Below are 8,746 nucleotides of genomic sequence, written 5' to 3' on the forward strand. Positions count from 1 at the left end.
CTTTGTATTAAAAGAAATTCAAAGCCTGCTAGTCGGTTACATTCAAATAGCCCAAGAACCGGCTGTCCTCAATAGATAGATAAACTAATACTGTTGCCCTAATGTTTTGGATCTTCTTAACTCCGTCAGACGAGTCGATTTCCCAAATTTCCCCAAGATTGTGGATACTGACAAACTACTGAAGTAAAAGATAGTAGAACATGAGAAATAGAATTAAGGGATTGGATCCCAATCTTCAACCCCGTCTCTTATCTGAATGCCAACAGGAAGGAGGACAGCTTTGTTAGCTTCCGCATCTGCTTCCTTATTATTTTGCCGAAGAATGTGGAAAAAGTTCACCTAAAGAAAGGAGCCAACTAGCTTTCTTATTCTGGTAACCACTCTTGCTAGCTAAAAGTCATGAGGTGATGTGTTATCCATGAGAATTTGAATCAAGGATTGGGAGTCACCAAGAATAATGGATTTCTCGATACCAAGATCCTGTAAATTCTTTAGGCCCTGCAACAGGGCCATGGCCTCTACTTGCATGTTGGTACTATGACCCAAACCCCAGGCATACCTATTCTTTATGCTGCCATCCGCATTCCTGATGACACCTCCAGCCCCAACAATCCCCAGATTGCCTTTGGCAGCCCCATCAAAAAACAAGGAGGAGCTAGCACACTTTTGGAGCCACATGTGGAATTCGCCCTCAGCAAGCTTGATCTGCTAGTCTTTCCTAATGTTGTAGTGTCTCTCATCATCAGAATATTGGAGACCAAGCTTGATCCCCCACGCCAAATCTTGAGGACTTAAATTTTTACTCTCCAGCTTCTCAAACTTCTCATCGAGAGATTCCTTGAGCAAGCCGTTGGCTTTTGACAAGACAAGCTTACCCTTTTGCACTTTCTCTTGAAAAAATTTGTGATTGCGCTCAATCCAGATGTCCCAGAAAATGAATTTCGGATAGGCCAGCAAGGCTGCCTTGAACCAATTGTTCTTGGGGAACTTCCCGGGATAGAGGTGAGCCCAATCGGCAAAGAAGCCAGTAATAATGTTGGGCAGAGTAACAGTCGATCCCCATGGGGAAATCGCTTCTGCCCAAATACTTTTGGCGAACCTAAAAGTCTCTTGTTTTTTATAATAATACCACCACACATATGTCATATACAATTGTTGTAGCTTAATTTGTAAAATTGCCAAAAAACTCTTCAAAAATTTGTATGTGTATATTAATAAAAATCAATTAAATATAATTAGAATTCATTAAATATCACCACACATTAATTATATTAATATAATTAAATATAAAATGCAAAGGAATATTAAATAAAATATACTTATTAAATGTAAGATAATAGGTATGTGTCTTTTTGGAATAGGGTTCTAGAATTTTATTTCTCAACAATTATTAAATGTATGGTAGAGATTTAACTTCCACTAAATATTATATAAAATTCATAATAGTATACAAAAATCAAAGATTAATATTTACTTAGCCTTTTTACCCTTTTAATTAAATTGATTAATTAAAAAAATTATCATTTGAACAAGTGTCATGTAAAGTGAATTATGATTATTTTGACATGTGGTATTGAATCCATGGTATTGTAACAAAGCCTATTATAGATTAATAATATCTATGTAAATGTAAGAGAAAATATTCATGGTTAAGAATCTTGTTCTATATATTTTTAACTCATATGCTAATTTTTTATAACCAGCTTAGTTCTATCTTACCTTCGGATCTACCAAGAATCCAGAGGGATCAAATCTCTCTCTAGAGGGCAATCCTTAGGTTGATTTTATCCCTTCTGATAGTGTTGATTAGGAATTCCTTAGGCTGATTTTATACATAATTGGCTTTTCTCGTAGGAATATTGATTGGATTATGGTGTGCATAACCTCTGTGAACCTGGCTTTCCTCATCAATGGGCTTCTGATAGATTTCTTCAGTATAACTAGGGGTTTACTTCAAGGTTGTGCATTATCACCCTTACTATTCATTTTGGTCATTGACAAATTGAATAGAGGGATCAACGCTGCTAGGGTGTAAGAATTGATTGTTCATTGTAGGGTTTGCCAACATTCTATAATTTCACACCTCATGTTTGTAGACAATGTGCTCTTTAGTGGGGAAGATAATATAGTTGAAAGGAGCACATTTCACCAAGTACTTTCAAATTTTGGGGTAGCATCGGGGCTTAGCATGAACAAAGAGAAGGCTGAACTGAGCATTGACTGTTTGGATGCGGAGGTATCATCGAATATTGCAAGTCTATTTGAGGTGAAAGTGAGCTCAATGGTTAGTGGATTTAGGCACTTGGGATTTATTTTGAAGCCAAATAAATAAAAATGGCAGGATTTGGAATGGCTCATTGAAATTTTTGATAAGAAGTTTACCATGTGGGAAAATAAGTGGTTCATGCTCAGGGGCAACAGATTATGATTAAAGCTATTTTATAGGGCATATCTGTCTATTGGATGCACCTATTCAAATTACCTAAAGTTGTTACTAAAAGGATAGATGTTATAATTGCAAATTTCCTTTGGGAAAGAGCTAGAAAATCCAAAAAAATCCACTTGGTGCATCTTCAAATAATATTCAGATGTCAGGCGGACAGGGGTTGGGGAATTATGAACATTGAATGCTTTAATCTTTCTCTTCTTGTTAAAAATGCTTGGAGAGCGTTCAAAGGTGATGGATTATGGAAACGGGTCTTAAGGGATAAATATCTTAATAACATAATCTTCAAGGCTTTGGTTAGAGCGGGAGCTCTAGAAAAGAGAGACGCCTCCCACATATGGAGAAGCTTGTTGAAGGCTAAGCATTAGCTCTGTGGAAATCTGAGGTGGGAGGCTGGTAAGGGAGACAAGATTTCCATGGGGCTTGATGCAATCAAAGGTATGGAGGGATCCCATATGCCCTAGATGCCCATTATACATTTTCGTAATCTCTTAGGTCACCATTATTTTAACTAGATAAGTTGTTTTTAGAAATCAATGCTTGCTCCACAAAATTGGTCACATGCTATAGATATTGGGCTTTTGGTGGCTTTTTAGGATGAATGGGAGGGGTAAAAATATTGACTCCGCCATGATCACATTGTGCTGTCAGAAAAATAGGACATTTTGGCTTGGGGAGGGCGTACTTTAGAAGGGAACATTTTAGTTAAAGAAATATACACATATATCACATAGGGGCATAAAAATCTCTTCATGTTTCATGACTAGCACAATTTTGAGGTTCCCCTAAGATTAAATTGTTTTTTATGGTTGGTGATACACGACCAAATTCTCACATGAGATAATCTCATTAAAAGGGTTTTCTAGGGGCCAGGTAGATGCCCCATGGGCAATAGGACAAACAAAGTAATTTCTCACCTCTTTCTCACTTTTCCAATTGTTATATCAATTTAGCATGAAGAGGTTTCCATGTTGCTCAAAATTCACACGGAAATGGGCATATCCTCTATTAGCACATGTCTCTCACAATGGTTCAATGGATAAAAAAAGTTCAGGTTGCTCCCTCTATATATCTTTTGGGAATATGGCGAAGTCAAAATGCTATCATATTTGATCAATTTTTCCCTAAAGTGAGGTCCATTAGGTTGAATATTGTGCCATATTTCTAAGAGATTGGTCCCTGGAGACCAAAGTCACGTAGGAGAACAATTATTTTCAGGGAAATCGGGTTATTGTCACCGGTGGACTACTTTGATGGAGCTTCATCAGAAGGGGTATGTGGGTGTAGGGTGCAAATTGTATTGAACTTTGGCCATCCCTGTAGTTCTACAGGTTCAGGGGTGATGGTTCCAGTAGCAGGGAAAAATTGTTAGTTATATGGCGTGTATTGTAATATGCCAATTGGTTGGCTATTGAGGAGCTTGTGGTTGTAAGTGACTCCAAATTAGTTATTGAGTGGGCTCAGGGTCATACTGCTTTCATTCCACCTTCCCTACATCATTGGAAGCAACAACTCAGAGCCCTATCAGCATCCTTCAAGTGCAACAACTTCTCCCACATATACAAAGAGAAAAATTTGGTGGCAGATCACCTCTCAAAAAGTCATCGATCTACTTCCCTATGTGAATTTTGCTACAAATCCTTTGTCATCGGCTCTCTCTATAACTCATGGAGTTTCAAGATCTGAAAGTTTGCATCATTCAACATTTCTATTAGCGACATTGGTGACCAAATCAAGCTTTGGGCCAATTCTTTGGTAGAAGATGCTCACAGGTCTTCTTTGTTTTTAGCTCGCAAGTCTATTCTTATATATGTAGTCATTTTATGATATTCTTTTTGAAATTAGCCATGTTAGAAAGGGATTAGTGTAGTGAAGATCGCAAGCATTTTTACAGGATTTCCAACAAGGTTGCCTACGAGATGTCCCTTCTCTTACTTTCCTTATTTGTTCTCTCCCCAGAAGACTATAGTTTCATACAGAAATCAAGGGTCACTAGACTATTTTTATTTTTGTAGCATCAAACAGGTGTTCTAGTCTCAATATCTGTGGAGAGGCTAAAACACATGAGAGCTCAAGAAGCCAAAATTTGTTTCTGGAAATTCCACTTAGAGAAAATGCAATTAAATTAAGTGATTGATAATTAAAAATGCCTAGGTCTAACTTAGGGAAATTGATCAATTAATGGGAATTAATTGAGAAAGGTGAGAATTCTCTAGAAAATCACGTGGATCAACCCGGATATGATGTTAGTAATTGATGAGAACTTAATCATGGTCGTTGGTGAGCTAGCAAGAGATTATAAGAGGACGTCGATGGGGTTGGAGAAAGACACTTAGTTATCAAGGCAGGTCACAGAGAGAAGAGTCCAAATGGAGAATAATTTGATCCAGTGATTGAGCGAAATGACTAAGGGAGTAGCAGAATCATTTCTAGCAGTGTTTCTTAACAACAAAGAAACAATAGATGGGAGGCCGAATTATTTCTATAGAGAGACTAAGCAGCCAAAAACCCCAATGTGAAGTGCCAAAAAGAGATTGTTTCAGTTGTAGGAGGATGAGAGATCACCCAGAAGGAAGAGCGATTCACTTCCAGGGCCAGAGGGAGGCAGGACAATTCACCTAGAGCTAACTAACATGTAATGCGAATTATTTGGGCCAAGCAGTGTGCATTTCTGGGTAATGCGAGTTGTCGGGAGGAAGTGCGAGCAAGACCATTGGGGCCGAGTTTGGTTGCAGAAGGGAGATATTTCCTCCAAACAATTTTGGTAGCATATTTTGATGAAGGATAGCTAGTTTTCCATCCAAATTTGTACTCATATTTTTTGTTGTTTCATATAATAATAAAACCCTCATTTGTTGCACTAGTTTTCCAAGTTGGGTTTTTCCAGAGACAATTGTCCAAAAATAACCGTGTTAGATTTTATTGTGTGTGTGATAGCATTTTCTCAGTTTCCAGTGTATTTGCTCAATGTTTTTTTATTTGTGAATAATTGCAATGTGATCAATTCATTATTTTGTCGTAATATAATAAACTACATAATTTATCAATTAAAAGAATTAATTCTAGTTGCTACATTTAAAGTGAAATTTCACATGGTATCAAACGAGTGTCAACAAAAATGCAAATATGGGTTGGTTCAATTACAGTGTGGAAAATGAATTAGAGTTGCACAGTAGTTGGTGGGAAGTGGCAGTTGGTCACAATTATCAAACATGTGTATGGGAGATGCCATTATGAGATAGAGAGAACACTTTCCTCGCTAAGAGGGAGTGCTCATTTTTGTAGCATCAGACAAGTGTTCTAGTCTCAAGCTTTATGGAGAGGCTAAAATATGTGAGAGTTCTAGAACCTAGAAATCGTTTATGGAATTTCCACCTAGAGATAAACTCAATTAAATTGATCTGTAATTAAAAATTTCCAAGTCTAACTTAGGGAAATTGATTAATTATTGAGAATTAATTGAGAAATGTGGGAATTCTCTACAAACTCACATGGATTAACCCAAAGATGATCTTAGTCATTGATGATGACTTAATCATGGCTGTTGGTGAGCCAGTGAAAGATTATAAGAGGAGTTCAATGGGGTTGGAGCAAGACATTCAATGATCAAGACATATCAAATTTCTCAGAGAGCAGAGTCCAATCATAGAAGAATTTGAGACAGTGATCGAGTGATAGTGACTAAGGGAGAAACATAGTCATTTCCAACAAATTTTCTCAACAGCGTTGCAATAGTAGATGGGAGGCTGAATTATTTCTACATAGAGGCCAAGCAACCAGTGCAAGCAGCCAAAAACCTTAGTGTGAAGTGCTAGAAAGAGATCATTTCTGTTGCAAGAGAATGAGAGATCAACTAGAAGGAAGAGCAATTCACTTCCAGGGCCAGAGGGAGGTAGGACGACTCACCCAAAGCCAACTGGTAGGTAGTGCGAATTATTTGGGCCAAGTAGTGCACATTTTTTTCTAGTGTGAGTTGTCGTGAGTGAGTGCGAGCAGGACTAGAGGGGCCGAGTTTGGTTGCAGAAAGGAGGAATTTCCTCCAAATAATTTTGGCAGTATATTTTGTTGGAGGATACCTAGTTTGACATCCAAATTTGTACTCAAAATTTTTGTTGCTGGATATAATAATAAAACCCTCATCTGTTGCATCGATTTTTCCAGTTGGGTTTTTTAGGGACAATTGTCCAAAAATAACTATGTCAACTTTTATTGTGTGTGTGCTAGCATTTTCTCAGTTTCCAATTTATTTCCATTTTTTATTTGTGAAGAATCACAATGTGATTAATTTAGTATTTTGTCGTAACAAAATAAACTGCATAGTTTATCACTGAGAAGAATTAGTTCTAGTTGTTGCATTTCACGGAGCGTTGAAAATTTAACAACTTTTGTTTCGTAATAAAAGTTTTATTGGTTTTTCTAGTGATAGGAAAAAAATTACTTTTTGTTATTGATAAAAATTAGGTTTTTTCAATTGGAAAAAAATATCGTTTGAATTAAAGTTTTTATCAAATTTTGGGCTGAAACAATGGAAATCAAGTAAAATAAAAAGGCCCAAAACTAATTTGGCCATTTCAAACACAATGGTGACATCATATTGGATTTAGATGTGCAACCAAGTTGATGCAATTGCAGATTAGATCTAAATGTTCAGCTTAGTAAATACAAATGGCTAAAATATAGTTTAATTAAAATTTATGATCTACAAATGGCTAAAATATAATTTAATTTGTATTGGAAACAACTCTTATACTCCTTTCATAATTTTTTTTAATTTATTTTTGTATCGGAAACAACTGTTATATTCCTTGTTATTTGTATCGAAGCAATTGTTGTTTTCGTTGGTGTATTCAGCTTCTTGAATACATTGAAGACACTGAACACTATGTGAATATCGAGCTTAATAGCCGGCGTAATAATATCACCACACCTAAATTATATACCATTGTTGTTTTTTATAATAATGTCACCACACATAAATTATATACAATTGTTGTTGTAGTGTAATTTGTAAAAAAAACATTAAATATGTGTATATGTATATGAATGAAAACCAATTAAATATATTTAGAATTCATTAAATATCACCACACATTAATTATATGTGATATAATTAGCTATAACATGCAAAGAAATATTAAATAAAATATTACTTTGCTATAATTAAAGTAATATAATTATATTACTTTACAATAATATTATAATTATATTATTTAATATAATTATATTAAATATCACTACACATTAATTATATTTAATATAATTAAATATAAAAGGCAAACTAATATTAAATAAAATATATTTATTAAATTTAAAATAATATTAAATAAAAATATATTTAAGTATAACTTTTTAATATTTTATTTTATTCTAATTAGGTATGTGTCTATTTTGGAATAGGGTTTTAGAATTTTATTTCTCAACAATTATTAGATGTAGGGTAGAAATTTAGCTTCTATTAAATATTCTATAATATTTATAATAGTATACAAAAATCAAAGATTAATATTTACTTAAGTAGTTATGGCATTTTTACTTTTTTAATTAAATTGATTATTTAAAAAAAATCATTTGAACAAGTGTCATGTAAAGTGAATTATTATTCTTTTGATAGGTGGTTTGATAATCCATGGTATTGTAACAAAGCATTAAGAATCTCTATGGTAAATATAAGGGTACATCTTCAAGGTTAAGAAACTTGTTCTATATGTGTTTAACCTATATGGTATTTTTTTATAACCAGCTTAGTTCCATCTTACCTTCGGATCTACCAAGCACCCAGAGGGATCAAATCTCTCTCTAGAGGGCAATCCTTAGGTTGATTTTATCCCTTTGGATAGTGTTGATTGGGAATTCCTTAGGCTGATTTTATACTAAATTGGCTTTTCTTGTAGGCATATTGATTAGATTATGGTGTGCATAACCTCTGTGAACCTAGCTTTCCTCATCAATGGGCTTCAGACATATTTCTTCAATATCACTAGGGGTTTATGTCAAGGTTGTGCATTATCGCCCTTACTATTCATTTTGGTCATTAACGGATTGAATAGAGGGATCAACGCTGCCAGAGCACAAGAATCGATTGTTCATTGTAGGGTTTGTAGACATTCTAGAATTTCACACCTCATGTTCGTAGACAATGTGCTCTTTAGTGGGGAAGCTAATATAGTTGAAAGGAGCACATTTCACCAAGTACTTTCAAATTTTGGGGTAGCCTCGGGGCTTAGCATGAATAAAGAGAAGTGTGAAATGAACACTGACTATTTGGATGCAGAGGTATCATCGAATATTGCAAGTCTATTT

Source organism: Pinus tabuliformis, chromosome 7, assembly GCF_031772625.1.
Source record: "Pinus tabuliformis cultivar Carrire ecotype Pingquan chromosome 7, CPIR1, whole genome shotgun sequence".
Classification (NCBI taxonomy): domain Eukaryota; kingdom Viridiplantae; phylum Streptophyta; class Pinopsida; order Pinales; family Pinaceae; genus Pinus; species Pinus tabuliformis.